Source organism: Euphorbia lathyris, chromosome 3 (assembly GCF_963576675.1).
Source record: "Euphorbia lathyris chromosome 3, ddEupLath1.1, whole genome shotgun sequence".
Lineage (NCBI taxonomy): Eukaryota > Viridiplantae > Streptophyta > Magnoliopsida > Malpighiales > Euphorbiaceae > Euphorbia > Euphorbia lathyris.
The window spans coordinates 14,250,849-14,268,873 of NC_088912.1; the positions used below are offsets into that span (position 1 = coordinate 14,250,849).

The 18,025-nt window shown below is 34.6% G+C and overlaps 2 long non-coding RNA genes and 1 pseudogene across 2 annotated transcripts; 1 reads left to right on the top strand and 2 right to left on the bottom strand.

Moving 5' to 3' along the window:
- The first annotated feature begins 732 nt into the window (after positions 1–732).
- On the top strand, positions 733–4,202 carry LOC136221552 (uncharacterized). Its single transcript, XR_010685168.1, has 3 exons — positions 733–1,105; positions 1,907–2,063; positions 3,918–4,202. It is a non-coding gene; the product is annotated as an uncharacterized lncRNA (long non-coding RNA).
- Positions 4,203–12,378: 8,176 nt separating this feature from the next.
- On the bottom strand, positions 12,379–14,677 carry LOC136222538 (uncharacterized; annotated as a pseudogene).
- A 524-nt stretch (positions 14,678–15,201) lies between these two features.
- Positions 15,202–16,360, bottom strand: LOC136221837 (uncharacterized). The gene is made up of 3 exons (XR_010685334.1): positions 16,023–16,360; positions 15,828–15,877; positions 15,202–15,600 (listed from the first exon to the last, which is right to left on the bottom strand). It is a non-coding gene; the product is annotated as an uncharacterized lncRNA (long non-coding RNA).
- Between the last annotated feature and the right edge of the window lie 1,665 nt (positions 16,361–18,025).

Consider the following 18,025-nt stretch of genomic DNA (forward strand, 5'->3'; position numbering starts at 1 on the left):
CATAAGTTGTACTTATAAGTACTCTCTCACAAAATGACAATCAATTTCTATATGTTCATCTTATCATGCAACAACGGACAGTTAAGCACGCCACCGCAATGGTTGGACTGCTCTCCCCACTTTTGCCATGGTCTTATTGGGATAATTTTAACCGAGCTTCCTTTCGGTTCACTTAATCTCTATGCTTATATTTGTATTAATTTTCTCTTATTTTTAATAATATTTGGGTCGGGGTGCTGGATCTGTAGGTGGTGCCAACCTCGTTGGGATGTCCTACCTCCCGGTCCCCCACCTCATCTTTAATTAAAAAAATTAATATTTATATAAATATTTATTTTGTGCATTATAGTTTAATTTAAAAGTCATTAATATAATTAAATTTATGAATTGACCGAGCAAGAAAAGTTTTACAAAAATCAATTTTTTGTCGTTGTTTGGATGAATTATTTTTTGCAGATATAAACTTAAAATTTGTAGTCATGGATGTAATTAAATCCAACAAATTTAACTAGTAAGGGAATACTAAAATAAACCATTATACCAACCTTTTGTAGTTGATGTTTTATCAAAATAAAAAATAAAATATTCATTGTTGTTGTAAGCTTATACTCTTAGTCTCATTTTTGCCCTTACAAGCACAATATTATTTTCATATTTTCCAAAAGAATAAATTTGAATATATATTTTTTTCAATTGAATCAATTACTCAAGAATAAAGAATAAGAAGAAAAGCTGAAACACTATCTAACCCTACTTTAAACTTCTCTTCACTCTTTCTCATCAACGCTGCTGTTGATCTCCTCTGTTTTGCTTAATCTGTTTGAGTAGCTTGTCAAAGTAAAAACCCTAAACCAAATTCTTCCCAGTTCCTCCCCAAGTTACCTTTCGTTATCTCTCTCTCGGCAACAAAGGTCATCATCTGATTTCATCCTCCTGGCTCTAATCTAAGATCTAATCAGATTCTTCCCAGTTCCTCCTCTCTAACGGGAACAAAGGCCATCATCTGATTTCGTCCTAAAGAATAAAAACAAGATCTGATAATTTCCATCATCTGATTTGGTACTTCTGGATCTAATCTAAGATCTGTTGTCTTCAAATCATCAAGGTATTTGATTCTAACTCACGTTATCAGTTTTCAACTTTTAAATCTTTGTTGTCTTCGGATGTAACTGGAGTTAGCTTAGTTGTCACTGAGTGCTGCTGATGATCTGAATTTTAAATATTTTAAATAGTTTCCATTACTTTAATTACTCATATGTGCTTCTATCCCTTCACTGTATGGTTTTTTATCACTGAGTTTTTGTGTTGGTCACTGATATTTTAATCACTCAGTGTTTTTTTTATATTATGATAAATGTCTTCAGTGTTTTGAACTACATGCATGGTTAATGTTCAACTATATTAATATTTTCGATTGTTCTATTTTTTGGTGGATCTAAATTGTTGTTTCAATGCCATACTTTCATGTGACATAAGAAACAAAGTTCCAAGATTCAGACCTTCTTGATACAATAGGTAATAATAAGCACAACATCTGCAAAGATTATTTTTTATCAATAACTTGATAATTATAATATTACCTATTTTAATTTTCTTCTCCTTTCTTCACATTATGTGAATATTGATATTGTGTGTTCCAAGTTGTTTAATTGTTTTATTTATCCTTCAATATTTCATTTGATGTAAAATGGATTTTATCGACTTTTGTACCTAGAACAAAAAAACATAACAATATTATGAGAAATTTTTGTGGATACTTTGCTAGTTTGCTTCAGATACAAACGTTTAGTTTAGTTACTTTTGTTTCCTTTAAATGATAGCGTAAAGAAATGAAGGTTTTAGTTTTTTTTTTATTTAAATCAAACCCGATGGAATCAATGATTTTAACTTAATTAATTTTGTGCAGAAAAAACGATGGTGAAGAAACGGGAAGAAGATTCATGTCAAGATGTAAGTGCACCAGCAGATCTTCCAGGCACTAAGAAGAACAAAAAAACATATTTTATCACTTATTGCACAATGTTGCCGGCGAAAACTATCATGAAGATGATAATAACACATAAGTAAGTTGAGGTTTAAATTACTAATTCCTTGTTCAAATGTGCAAATCAGGAGTCATATTGTAAACATTGCTTGTTTAAGATAAGATGAATATGATAGGATCGATAGGCTAGTGATGAATGGTTCCTTGTTGAACTGAACTTCAAATTCAACATAGGTTGCAATGATCCTATGGGATAAACTATATTCTTTCTATGCTTTTAAGGCTTGGTTTTAAAAGACTTTGTTGAAGATAAGATGAATCTGGTAGGATCATGAGGAAAGGTTCGTTATTGAACTGAACTGCAAATTCAGCATAGCTTACCATGATCCTATTCATGGGCTAAACTATATTCGTCCCATGCTTTTAAGGTTTGGTTTTGAAAAACTACTTCCTCCATTTCATATTACATGTCGTTTTAGAGAGCTGTATAGAAATTAAAGATATTAGAAAAAACACATTGTGGCCCCTTATTTATTGATTCCACTATTTATATACAATGACATGTATAATAAAACAAAAAAAAAGTCTCTAGAAAGACGTGTACTATGAAACCGAGGTAGTATCATATTGGAAAGTAGTACATATTGTTGTTGATTTTTCTTTAAGTAGTGCATTATTGTAAGGTAAGACAGCTGAACCTTGATGTGCACCTCATGGTCATGCTTGTTTTCCTTGCTATGGTACTTTGGTTGTTGATTTTAAGTTGGTTTTAATTCATGTATACATTATTGTAAGGTAAGACAACTGAACCTTGATGTGCACCTCATGGTCGTGCTTGTTTTCCTGGATATAGTACTTTGGTTGTTGCTTCTAAGTCGGTTTTATTGTATTTGGGCAAATTCCTCAAAATTTGTCAACTTGAGGGTTGAGCTATACAATTAACTAATAGTGATATTTTAATTGTATGATAAGTGGGTTTAAATTGGGTTAATCGTTATTTTTTTCTGTTAGAATTCGTTTATTAGATGTGATAATGATATTTTAATTATGTGTTAAGTGGGTTGAAATTGATACCAACAAAACAATATTAAGTCGTCTTCAATTTCGTCTTCATATACCAGAAATTTTTTATGTATCATCTACAAGATGAATGGCCTTTTCCATTGATAACGCCATTAGAATAAGCAACTTAACCCATTTTTACTAGAGAGGAACAGTCGAGATAAGAATATTGAGCTAGGATGCAGCAAATGGATAGGCCATAATAACTAGTACAACTTTAAAAATGAAGAAAATAACAAGTGTATTAGTTAATGTACTAGTACAACTTTTTTGATATTCAGTGGTATGAATAACTCATGCTTAAGATTGCTGGATTTTGGTAATTGATATTTGATTGTAGACAAATGACAATAAAGCTTTAATGTTAATGTACTAGTACAACTTTAAAAATGAAGAAATACCAAGAGGATAAAGGCATTTTCATATTATTAGAAATTTTTTTAAGACCCTCATTTGTCAAATATAAATATACCTATTGTTTTTGTGAGTTGGAAATGATTTGGGGCCATTTATATGGCACTCACCGGTAGCATGGCTATACATACTGCAGCAACTCTAGATAGTGTTTAATCCTATAAGTATAATATAAAAGTATAGTATAAAGTTATAGGAAATTAAGTTGATTTGTTATTAAAGGATATTCTTTAAGTATACTGCTTGTTGTCTACCCCCACACCTTACCGATAAAGTATCAAATCTAGTGCCTAATGCACTAATTTTGTTTGAGGTTATCTTCTTTTGTTTGGTTTCTTAAACATAGTCCCAACCCAAGTTTTCCAAATACTAGATAGGATATTTGTTGCTTTTTCTTTAGGACTGACTTGACTGCATTTGGTTTGACATCATTCATTTCTTTCCTTCTCGGGCACAGGCACAGGAAATAGCAGCACACCCCGAGACCAAATTGCCTTTAATGGAAGTTGTGAAAATTGCAGGACTGTGGTAAGCTAATGGAATTGCTGACATACAGCAAAGTAGAAGAGGCAATCGTAAAGAGAGTGGAGGTAAAAACCTTAGCTTTTGGGCAACAGATTACTGTAATTCATGACGGACATGAAGATGAACTAGCATACAAAATAGATCCAAGCTTGGTTGCCAAGCTGTATGGAGACTGGATCTTGCCATGGACCAAAGAAGTTCAAGTTGAGTACCTATTGAGAAGGTTGGATTAATCTTAACAATGTTGAAATAATAAACTTGTAATTAATAGTCTTTAATTTGGTTCAGTATATTATCCAAGAGTCATTTCTGTATTTATTGAGAGTTAATGTTGTTTACCAATAGTCATGTCTGTAATCTATAAATACCTATCAATACAACTAGTAAGGCAAAAGAATTTTCTTCCATCAATTATACTCTTCCTCTATTACCTGTGAAAGTTTATTTATTTGATCCAACAAATTGGTATCAGAGCCAGCAAAAATTCTCTACAATGATGAGTGGAATGATCCCATACAAATATCCACAATTATCAAAGGAAAACTATGATAATTGGTGCATTAGAATGAAGGCTTTGTAGAAACCGGATAGGATCAGCCACAGAATGAGGAGAAATTGACGAATGCTCAAATAGTGACTTTGAAGAATACAAGTAAGAAAGACCAACAAGCACTCTCTCTAATCCACATATGTCTCGATGAGAATATGTTCGTCAAAATTTCGACTGCAACAACATCGAAGGAGGCATGGGAGATTCTCAAAAATTCCTTTAAGGGAAAAGATAAAGTAGTCAAGGTGCGTTTGCAAACCTTGAGAAGTGAGTATGAGAAACTCAAGATGAAAGTGTCAGAGAAAATTGATGAGTTCTTTAATAGAACTTTGGTAATTTTCAATCAGTTAAAGAGATATGGAGAAAAAATGGAGGATGTTCTTGTGATAGAAAAAATCCTTCGTTCTTGGACTCAGAAATTTGATTACGTGGTGACTACCATTGAAGAATCAAAGGATATGGAGACTACGTCTGTAGATCAACTCTTGGGTTCGTTACAAGCCCATGAGGAGAGATTAAAAAAGCAGAGAAGAACCCGTGGCTCAGGTGTTGCAAGCGAAACTTGATTTGAACGATAAAGAAGAAAAAAAACAATTTGTAGGTGGATATGGAAGAGGAAGAGGAAGATCAGGAGGTAGAGGCCGTGGCTGGAATCGTGGATATAATGGAAGAGGTAGAGGTGGCAGAAATTTCCACAATAATGAAGCCACAAATAATCAGTAATGGAATGCAAGAGGACGTGGTAGAGGCAACAATTTCCAAGGCCGTGGAAATAATTGACATGGTCGTTATAAATCTCGTGTGAAATGTTACAATTGTCAATCTGAAACTTTTAAAGACGAAGAGGCCAATTTTAAGAATCAACTTTGTTACTGACATGTAGCGAAGATGAAGCAAGGAGCAAGGAGTCTTGGTATCTAGACTCGGGAGCAAGCAATCATATGATGGGAAATAAAGAACTTTTTTATAAGCTTGATGAATCTAAGAAAGGAAGTATTTCTTTCAGTGACAAAACAAAAAGTTCCAGTTGTGGGAAGCGGTGACATTCTTATCAAACTGAAGAATGGAGATCATCAATTTATTTCTCATGGTTATTATGTTCCAGCTTTGAAATCCAATATTTTAAGTATTGGACAACTTTTGGAGAAAGGTTATGAGGTGGAGATGAACAAGAATGGGCTGGTTATGAAAGATGGAAAGAAAAAAAATGATTGCAAAAGTTCCTATGTCTGCAAACAAGATGTTCAAATTAAAAATCAGCACTGATCGTCCTATGTGTTTGAAAGCTTCGTCGGATTCTGCATGGTTGTGGCATCTCAGGATGGGTCACTTGAATTTTGGTGGATTGGAGAAAATGTGCAAGCAACAAATGGTGCATGGATTACCTTCCATAAATCATCCTAATCAGATTTGTGAAGGATGTATGTACGGGAAGCAATTCGGAAGGAATTTCCCAAAGGAGTCTTTGTCAAGCACATCAAAGCCACTTGAATTGGTGCATGCAGATATTTGTGGTCCCATTAATCCGAGTTCACATGGAGGAAGCCGGTATTTCTTATTATTTATTGATGATTATACTCGGAAAACAACAACAACAACAACAAATCCTTAGTCCCGAAATGATTCGGGGTCGGCTAACATGAACCATCATATAAAACCGTGAAATCAAGTCGTATCAGCGACACAAATTCTCCCTCTCCACTCCGTCCTATCTACTACCATATTTTCCTCAATACCTAATAAACTCATATCACTCTCGATTACCCTCCTCCAAGTTTTCTTAGGTCTTCCCCTATCCATCACCACTACATCCCTTTGCCACTCTTCGGTCCTCCTAATCGGCGCATCAAGCGCTCTACGTCTCACATGGCCAAACCACCTTAGTCGGTTTTCCCTCATTTTATTCTCAATAGATGTAACCCCTACTTTTGTCCTAATTATTTCATTACTCACCCGATCCTTTCTCGTATCACCACACATCCATCTCAACATACGCATCTCCGCCACCAACATCTTATGGATGTGACAGTGTTTCACTGCCCAACACTCTGTACCATATAACAATGCTGGTCTGATTGCCGTGCGGTAGAATTTTCCCTTCAATCTATTAGGCATGCCGGGGTCACAAAGGAAACCCGTAGCACTCCTCCACTTCGACCAACCAACTTTAATCCTATGAGCAACATCTCCATCTACTTCTCCATCCATTTGGATAATAGATCCTAAATACCGAAAGCAATCCGAGGCCTGAACAACTCTCCCATCTAGGGTGATTGTCCCTACCTCTCTACTTCTACGACCGCTAAACTTACACTCTAAATATTCTGTCTTGCTTCGGCTCAACTTAAAGCCTCTAGATTCTAGAGTTTGTCTCCATACTTCCAACTTCCTCTACATTCCTTCTTTCGTCTCATCCACCAACACAATATCATCTGCAAACAACATGCACCATGGTATACCATGTTGAAGTGAACTTGTTATACTCGGAAAACATGGGTTTATTTTTTGAAGGCAAAATCTGAAGCATTTGAAATGTTTAAAAAGTTTAAAGCACTAGTTGAGAATGATAATCAAATACTCAACATTTATCAAATTACCCGAGTTCTCATTGACCCATTAATGGCTCATCGGAGTTTCGCCGGAGCGCGGTGGTTGCCCGGCGGATGGTCACTGGAGATACCGGAATCGCGAACCGAGTCTATCATGAAATAGCCAACGATCAGAGAAATCCAAAAGTACATCCCTTTCACAACTAAACCGCCTAAAATGTCGGAATATAACACTCTACCGATGAAAAGTATCCATTCAGGTGACTATATTTTTTGCTCAAAAAAATATTAATAGTGGTCTTAAAATGTTCCTCACGAAATAAGGAATTTAGTGGTATGATTTCCGTTTCAACATGTAAGCGGAATATGGAGTTATAGTGAAAAATAACACGAAAGAATATAAGAAAAAGAAAAAGAAAAACATGACCACTCATGTTTCTTCAAAACCTCAAATTCGTTTTTGTTTACCACAGCCCCCAAAAACCAAAAATCCAAATAATAATAATTAATAGATAAATGAGTTACAATAATAATAATAATATAAATGTAAAAAAATAGTTGTGGGTTGGTAATAATTTTATAAATTTTGTTTTCTAGTTCTATAATTATAATATATATAATAGTTTTGTTTTGTAAAACGGTCACTATAAAATTGGGCATGTTACAAAATAACTCCATTAGACAATCTGAGTCCTTCAAAGAATGAAAGCATTCTGAGAAAAACAGTCGTTTCCACTGTGCATCTTGAAGCAAAAGAATCTCCAAATTCATCTATGGCTCGTGCTAAAGTTCTCCTTGGAAGCAAGGAAAGCAAGATCCCACAATCCAACTTACCTCAAATCGAGAATTTAGCGAACTTAAAAGGGCTCTTGTGACGACTAGAAAAAGCCTTGGTTCATGCAACATTTGGTCAAGAAGAGGCAGGCCTGCTTCTGCTCTTCAGCTCCAGACAACTTAAATCATTGATTTGTAGGAAGTAGTTATTGCACAGTTATTTTATAACTGTGTTTCTACTGTATTTAAACTGAGTATCAGATCAATAATAAATATACTTTCCACAGCAAATTATGTTGTTATAAAATCATCTCATTCATTTTCCAACAAATGGTATCAGAGCTCTCTTCTTGAGGGACTTGTGCATTTGTTATTATTATTTTTTTCTCTTCTTCTTTATGGATTTGTCGCAAACTCTATTTATTGCATTAGCACCACCTGTTTTCAATGGTGAAGGATATTGGGCAGCAAGGATGGAAGCACATCTGGAGGCTAATGATCTCTGGGAAGCTGTTGAAGAGGACTACCAAGTTCCTCCATTGTCCGAGAATCACAAGAAGAAGAAATCAAGAAAGTCGAAGGCCAGGGGGCTGTAGTCTCATCTGATATCTTTATCAGAATCATGACAATGAAATCAGCTTTTGAAGTCCGAAATTTCTTGAAGAAGGAATTTGAAGGAGATGAGAAGATCAAAGGAATGAAGACTCTTAATTTAATAAGAGAATTTGAATTTCAAAAGATGAAGGATTCAGAAACTGTCAAAAGAGTATTCAGACAAATTGCTTAACATTGCTAACAAAGTAAGATTACTTGGTACTGAATTTCCTGATTCTAGATTAGTTCAAAAGCTTTTTGTCACTGTTCTTGAAAGGTTTGAAGCAACCATTTCTTCTCTGGAAAACACTAAGGATCTGTCAAAAATTAGTGTGGCAGAGTTGTTGAACGCTTTGCAGGCACAAGAGCAGATGAGACTTTTGAGGTCTGAGAATTTTATTGAAGGTGCATTATTTGCAAAGGGTCAATCTAGCCGGGAGAAAAAAGGATGAAGTACAAGAAGAATAAATCTGACTTTCCTCATTGTCATCATTGTGGGAAGAAAGGTCATCCACCTTTTAAATGTTAGAGAACACCAGATCAACAATGTGACAAGTGCCAAAAGATGGGACATCATAAAAAGATTTGCAAAAGCAACACTCAACAAAATTCAAAAACCCATGAGAAAAATGTTGCTCAAGTTGCAGATCACGAAGAAGATGAAGATGAGTATCTTTTTGTGGCTTTATGTTTTGCTCCTGAAAATTTAAGTGATAATTGGCTTGTAGATAGCGGATGTACGAACCATATGACTTATGACCATGCTTTGTTCAAAGAGCTAGATACATCAGCAGTTTTCAAGTTAAAATTGGAAATGGAGAGTACATTCCAGTGAAGGGAAAAGGTGCAGTGGCTATTAAGAGCACTTCAGGTACAAAAATAATCAAAGATGTATTATTTGTGCCTAACATAAATCATAAATCAGAATTTGTTAAGTGTTGGCCAACTTCTTGAGAAGGGTTTCAAAATTTTATTTGAAACAAATCACTGCATTATAAAGGATTCAGCGGATAAAGATGTCTTCAAAGTGAAGCTGAAAGACAAGATCTTTGCATTGAATCCATTGAAGGAGGAGCAAAAAGTGATTACTGAAACACAAATTAATTCAGAAGTCTGTGAAAAGATGATCTCATCAGATTTGAGTTCAAAAAATTTGAAAGAGGCGTTGATTGAGCAGAAGGAAATTCAAGAGGAGGCTGAGGAGAAAAATCCTACTTGTACTACTGCCTTTGTTTTAGCTGAAGAACAAAATGCCAATAATCAAAAAGAAGATGAAGAAGGGGACTTTCACGATTTTAATAGTTTCTCTGAAACTTAAACTCAGTTTGGTGATTATGATGAGATTGATGAGCATGAGGAGAAATTACTTGAGTCATTTTTGTCCAAAGACTCATGTCCACAGCGCACACTTGCAGATCTCATTATTAAAAAAAAAACAAACATGACACAAATATTTATGTTTTAGTAACTGCTATCTTATCGTGTATTTTTTATCTGTATGATTTTAGTCGGTTGCAGTGGTTATTAAATCACTGATTTGTAGGAAGTAGTTATTGCACAGTTATTCTGTAACTGTGTTTCTGCTATATTTAACTAAGTATCAGATTAATAATAAATATACTTTGCACATCAAATTGTGTTGTTATAAAATCATCTCATTCATTTTCCAACACCCTTAAATTTTATTGATACAGATGTTCCAAAGTACACCATTGCTCAATTGGATTGAGGCTATTTGAATTTTAAAATTGGAAATTAAATGGTTGAAAAAGAACACCTTTGCTCCATCTGATTTTTGTGATTTTTTTTTTTTTGCTGATTTTTAGGCAGATATTTTATACTCTTTTATAGACAAATTTTTTTTCAACAAATTGTATTTTAGCCATATTAATAATTGCATACTACTCTAAATAAATTGTAGTTTTTCCCTTACATATAAAAAATACAGATGTTTTTCAAATATCTATGTATATTATAATTATTTGTCTTATTTCTTTAATCTTTTAAATATAAAACAAAGTGGTATTACAGTAAATTCTTCCAACAAATCTGTGAGTTCAAAACAAAAAAAAAAGTCAAAAACCAAACACAAACACAAACAAGTTGCATTGTCGGATCTGGCTTTGCTTGCTTTCAGGGAGAACTTTAGCACGAGCCATAGATGAATTTGGAGATTCTTATGTGTCAAGATGCACAGCCGAAACTACTGTTTTGTGAGAATGCTTTCTTTTGTTGTAGGACTGATTGTGTGATGGAGTTGTTTTCCTATTTGGACAGCTATTCCATATTGCCAGATTTAACCCCTTTATCTACGTGATCCTTCTGTGAGAAACTCAACGGTTTTGGATCAACAACATCTACCTTTATTAACATTCTCTCACCATTTTCTTCTTCGTACCATTTGATTGCTTCTTTCTTCAGCTGTTTTATTATCTGCACATAGGGATGTAAACGGGACCAGATGGGGGAATGCATTTTCCATCCCCATTCCTGACTAGTCGGGCATTCCCCCTCTCCAACCCCGTAAGTTAGACGGGGACATTTTTTTCCTCCATCCCCTTCCCATAGGGAATCACTGCCCCTGTTTAAAAACACTCTTTCCGTATTCCACATCTCATCCCTGTGTGTAATTACCATTTATTTTTATTTTTTAAAAATCAGTATATATTTCTTTTCTATTCATCTTTCTACTTCTAGTTTTTGTTCCAAAGAATAGCATAGCTACTATGCCTTTAGTTAGTTTAAGTTAGAAAAAATATTCATTAGTTTTTGACTAATATATTATTTATCACATTTAATTTTTTATTTGAAATTAAATTTCATAAATTATAATATTTAAAATATAATTTTAATTGTAATAGGGAATAATTGGGGATCTGTCGGGGATTCCCCATGGGAGATTAAAGGGCCACGGAGCAAAAATATAATTCCCCATCCCCGCCCTATCCCGGTTATGGGGGATAAAATTATCCACATCCTCGTCCATATTATCGGTGATTCCCTATCCCCGCTGGGACAGGTCACCGACGGGGACGGACAATCCAGACCCACTTGCATTCCTATCTGCACGACAACCAAATATTTTCATATACTTTATTATAAATGATAAAACTTCAGCTTCTATTGATGGTATCTGAGCAACTCATGTCTTGGATTCTTCGCGTTAATATATTTTGTGAATTTGTCTTAAATAGATTGCATATTTAAGTAATATAGAAATTATTTCATTTGCTCTTGAACTATGTTGTAGGGAAACGAAAATTTAAGTTAAAGCACACCAAGAAATGTTATTTCTAAAACAATATATCTAGAAATCCGTAACGGAATAGAAAATGAAACTGAGACTCGAAAATGTCCAATCATAGATCTTATACTAATATTTGACCCACCTCCACAAGCAAATGTCCATTGGGTTTGAAGTGTGCACAACACAAGCTCATTTGGCCATGTGTTTTAATTCCTCAAATTAATGAGGTTGCTAGAACTCAACCCTCGATCGTTTAGTCCAAAGCGGCTCTTCTACCATGTCATGGAACCAATTTAACTAAAAGTTCAAGCTTATAATTAACAACTAATAATTGGAGAACTTGCAACAAGTTTTGTTCCATGAAAACAATGGTGCACACTAATTATTAATTGATTTTATTGTTAGTCCTTTTTCATTTTTAAGCTTAAACTTTCCGTGAATTTCTGTCCATTTTCCTCGTACTTTCTCAATTTCTCCTTTTATATTTAGCTTTCAATTCCGTTTTTCATATCTCCTGGTGGTTTTAGTTTACATTAATTTGTTTCTTGTTTTTGGTGATTGGAACATAATGGACCCATACAGATTCCTCATTTATTAATGTGGAATGTTTAACACACCCCATTCATGTCCAATTTATTTGGTGAGTGATCTTAATCTCAGCGGGAGCCCCAACATTAAATCATGGCTCTGATACCATGTTCATTATGTGACAAATAATGCCAGCACTCATTAGTTTACGAAACCGATTAAATTTACCAGGACTTGAGGAAAATGTGAGATTCACTACGGCCCAAACAGCAGCTGTACGCAATTGACTATCAGTACTCCGCAAAAAATTGATTATGAAAGATTTGGTTTCACTATCCACTTGAGGAAAAAATTGGTGCATGACTGCTTCCTTGAAACTCATTTCCACTAGCCACATTGCCAAGTACATACATTCCCTTTGCAATTTCATCTCTTAAAGCTTTCTCTAATTGCCTTCCAACAGCATCTAATATGATGCCATTTTCAGTAAACACATATTCAACAGAGCTTATCCATCCATCAACAAGATTCCTAACAAGAGCCAGAGCTTGCACTTGAACAGAAGGATCATGGTTAGCTCCATAAAAACCCCTTCTTTGGACTTATTATCAGCCATAAACACCATGTTCTTCAATGTCCGTGTTGCATTTAACCTGACAGTTGAATCCATTGACTTTGATAACTGTAGAAGCAGTTTTAGGCCTCCATACTGTACAAAAGATGACTTTTGTGTTGTAAAATCAACTAATATGTTAGTGCATCTCCAACACACTCTTAAGTTAATTTGAAGAGGAAAAATGAAAAATCAGCTCCAACACCCTTTTAGTGGCTCCTCAAAACACTAAGAGCCTCTTTATCATCTCTATTAATAGAGAGACTTCCTCCCCACCTCTTAATGCCTCTTAATTCATTTTTTATTAATAATTTATTATTTAGAGTATCTCTCTTTACAATATGATAAATATAACAACAATTAATAATTTTAATGACAAAATAATAATTAAGGAGTGAATATAAGGAGTATTATTGGAGATGATATGTCTTAGTAACTCTTAAATCACTAAGAGTCTATTATTTATATTATTTAAAGAGTGCATTAATTATCTTTTGGAGATTGTCTTACTAATAGCACGAGGAGCTGCAACTGGACACATAATGAAGGGTCATGTAAAAGCTGAACCAAGAGGGAGCAACAAACATTTCGTTCATAAAATATCCTGCACACAAGTTCTTGATCGACCTAGTGACACTTCTTATGCAAATACAAGCTGCAACCCGTACATCAGCACTATCATGAGTCAGTGCATTAGTTACCAACTTCAATGCCTCCTTTTCCAGTAATCTAGATCTGCAGCTCTCTACTCTGAGCACATATTAGCCAATACCAGCAAGATACCTTGGAAACGCTTAGGATGTAATTGACGATTTTGCATGTGACATCAAAACTTAGTGTCAGGAATTAATATAAGATCTACAATTGCTCCTTATCTATCAGCTAGAGCTTTTAGTTCAATCGGTTCCACGACATGGTATCAGAGCTTTAGGACCAAATGGTTGAGGGTTGGAGTCGTGACAACCTCATTAATTTGTGGAATTAAAAACAAATGGTGGGATAGACCTGTGTTGAATACAAGATCTACGATTGAACCTTAACTATCAGCTCCAGCTTTTAGTTCAATGGGTTCTACGACACTTATCAAGAGCATTTGCCTCAAAAGCTAATTTCTGTATATCCTCCTTTTTCAGTAATTAATCTAGAAAAAACAAAGAGCTTCATCTTCCACTTGACCAGGATCATCAAGAAGCTCAAGCAAGAGATGCACCAACTTGGTTTTCATTCCTATATATTACAGATAACAGGGCATATCATTCCTGATGACAATCAGACAAATGCAGGCAAGTAATGGAGTCCGGATACACCTATCTTTTGCCAATCCAATCATAGAACTCAATGTTCTTCCACTTTCTGGCCCAATAATCTTTGGAATGACTTCCGGATTGTCCCTGAATACTACAGCCAGAGACTCCAAACTAGCATCCCTCTTTATCAGAGAACCTTCAAGGAGGCAAAGAAGCATCTTGACGACCCCAGCATCACACAGTGCCTTCTGCTCCATAATTGTACCACTAGAGTGTGTGATTATACTTGCACCAAGAACAGTGACATTTTCACTCTCGCTATTCAATAATGAAAGAAGGAAATCCATCTTTTTATCTTGGAGGAATTCATATTTTGGCGTTAGTTTTGACTGATAGACCATTCTAAGCGAACCAGCACCAGCATCCACAACCTTCTCATCCAGATAGGAAAGGAGCATTAATAGATGAGGTATACATGGTTTTCGCCATGACTGACCCAAACAACCATTAAATGAGTAAGAAGTTCAGACTCGACCTCTTACCGTCCTCGGCGTCAAGGATGGTTTTCGCCGGCGATGTTCTGCAATCATTGTTAGAATATCCTTTTTTGTTATTCTCAGTGCCTAGAATATGTGCTGATGCACTCACATCTTGATACGAATTTTCTTCCCGTTTTTTCACCATTGTTTTTCGTGGACAAAATTAACAAAGTTAAAATCATAGTTTTGCTCTTTTACATTCTCAATCAAAATTTCCTACTAATTATGGAAAATGATGAATTTAGCAATAAGAATTTAAAAGATTTTTTGTAATCCATTGACGGTGATTTGGAGCACAACTCTATACACCTTCGTAGTTGTACATAGGATCAAAGATGAAATCTCTCTATTTAGATGGTCTTCGATTTAACTTAACATGATAAATTTCAGATACAAATATCTTGCAACGAACAAATAATGGACCTAGCAGATGCACGGAAACTATTTGAATTTTGTCATTATGCTTAACAGAATAGTTTTAGAAATTGTGTTGCATCTCAAAATCATGTGGAACAAAACCTTAAGCCAAAGAAAACACAAAAGAGATAATATCTGCAACATGTACTTAATATGGAAAAGTAATGAACTCAATTTGGTACAAAAAGAAAAGAGAAAAATGTTGGTGTTTGAACCAAAACTGTGAATATGAAAAAAGACACATAGCTACGTGCAAACAACAAGTTGCTTGAATGCTTCAAAAGTTGTAAGCTATATCTGGAATCATCTATTATTCAGGTTTTCCCTATTCTTTCTAGGTTTGTTGAGATCTATTCAGATCTGTTAAATTAAATAAAAAAAAAAAAAAAGTTTACCTTCCCTGTCTCACTACACCAACAAACAAGAAGAAAAAAAAGAATCAAACCCACAGAAAAAGAGGAGACACAACGAAAATAATAGATAGACCTTATCAATTAGGTTTAACAGCTTCAAGGGATTTGCATTTCTTCTAGTCTACTTTAGTCTCAATATGATACCTACACAGAGATTAGAGAGAATTTTTAGTGTTTCTAGATTTTTGATGTTGTAGGAATAAAAGAAACAATGTTAGTGGAGAGCTGCTGCCATATATGAGATTTGGAGGTTAGGGTTTTTGTAATCAAATTTTATGTGTTAGGGTTTTTGTACATAAATAAGATTCTATTTCATTTAATAGATTGTTACATCAACAACTAGGTTTAATTGAAATGTTTTCAACATTTACCTGAACTAGCGTTACCAGCAACTGTTTCTCTCAATTGCTTCTTCCAACGCCTGTACAAACAAGAAAGTCTTCAGAACAAGTCAAAACTCAACCGTTACAAGTGAAGCATAGGATTTAAGAACAGTTGAGCTTTTTTTCTTTCTAAGCCATTGGAATACTTCAACAAAAGAAAACGTTTGTACTGCATAAACTTACCTGAAATTTCAAGAGCAAATATCTCTTCCTTAACACCTCCAGCTTTTGAAGATATCTCAACTATTAATTAATTAGTTAATTAGACAATTAGTGAAGGGATTGGTTATTCTTCCTCCTCCTACTGGTCTCCTTTGTTACAATGATCTCGGCCAAAGTGACGCAGATCACCACCCATACCTCTTGGATTCGGGCAAAGGAGGAAGGGAGGCCGACCGCATCCTCTTGGGTGGCGACTAGAAGATTAATTAGGCTCTCATGTTTTCTTTTTAGTTTAGGGTACTGTGTGGAAGAGATGGAACATGGGAAGAGAAGTCACTAATGTGTGGAATAGATGGAAGAGGAGAAGAGACCTGACTAATTTGTGTTAGAGTTAGGTTTTAGTATATGATGAATATATATAGTAGTAGTTAATGATAGGGTTAATGTGCACCACAAGATCAATACAAATCAATGGTCTAAATTCATCATTGAAATTAAATAAGAAGAGATTTGGTATTGGTTGTGTATTTGAGTATTTTTATTTAATTTTTTGTTAAGAAATTATTTTTAAATATTTATTTTTAAAATTCAAATTATTATTTCTCTTTTGTATAATTAGAGTCTTTCAAAAGTCCGGATGAGATTTGGCATAATTGTTTACAGTGACAATCATCACGAAGACATCATTTGAATGCGTGGTTTACTAACAACGGTTGCCAGTGACCTTTGTCGTCAATCGTTTACTAATGGCCATCAATTTAAACTAGCTAAATATATAATAATTATTTCAATATTCTAATTAATATTTATTTAGTATTTATTAATAATTTATTTTTTAGTTTTTATTAATAATTATTTTTAAAATTTAACTCAATATACTAAGTTTTAAAATTTTAGTGATTTTAATTTTATAAATAATATTTGATGAAGCAACTTGTGCCATCAATCTCGATCCTCGACGTGGGACACGCAGTGGGCTCGGACAAGTGCTTCTACCTTTAGAGAAGGACGTGTATGTGGAGGCCCCGAGGACCCGGACCAGCCCTAACCAAAAGGAAAACCTATAAATACGTCCACCATAACCCCACTAAGGTAACTTCAACTCTAACCACTTGGACTATCTCTCTCTCTCTCTCTATACACCCTTTACTAACTTAATCGTCGTAGTGTATACAGGCGAATCTTCTCGGTTAAGTGGCTAGGAAAGTGTTAGCGATATTTTACGAATATGCCAATTTTCAAGTAAAATGGTTAAGTTTATGGATTTGTGTGCCATAACTTGAAATCTAAACCAAACGATTAGCGAGAGATGCAAAGATTGAAAAAGTCCATCTTGGGTCTCTAGCGCCATTATGAAAACTTTTATAGATAAGTTAATTTTATTTAAGCTAATGCAAGTAAATTAAAGGCAGGTAAGATAAAGGAAATAAAAGTGCGAAATTGATACGAGATTTGGTGAAAATGGGTATTTATTGATATAAATGTAGGTTTGATTACAATTGAAATATTTCTATGCTAAACATATAAATAAATCAATTAAATTGGGGAAAAAAATCAATACATAATGAATTGAAATGCAATAATAGTAAATTGAAATTCAGCGATAAACTTGGAGCCACAATAACTATCTCGGCGAGACGTTGGATATTTAGATTAGTATCTTATTGTCACACGACTTCACTTTACTAGGTTCTCAACCCGCCAAATGGGTGCAGATCATACGAATCTTGGATACTTTGTTAATCACCTTGCACAAGCAAGTATGGCGTAACAAATTATTGCCTTATAGTTAACGATATCATTAAATATAGCATCCCGAAACTATGGCATACTGCAACACATATGTGGGTCTTCAAGTCTAGATGCTTCATCAGAAGTCCCCATGGATTAGTCAAGACGAATCACTAGGTGCGAGCTGGTTTAAGGGGCGATGGGAACTCATGTCCATTAGTCTTCTTTGTATTTCTTTGAGACTACTGGCTGCGAAGTGTCCCGAATTAACTTAGCCAAGCATTGCACACATG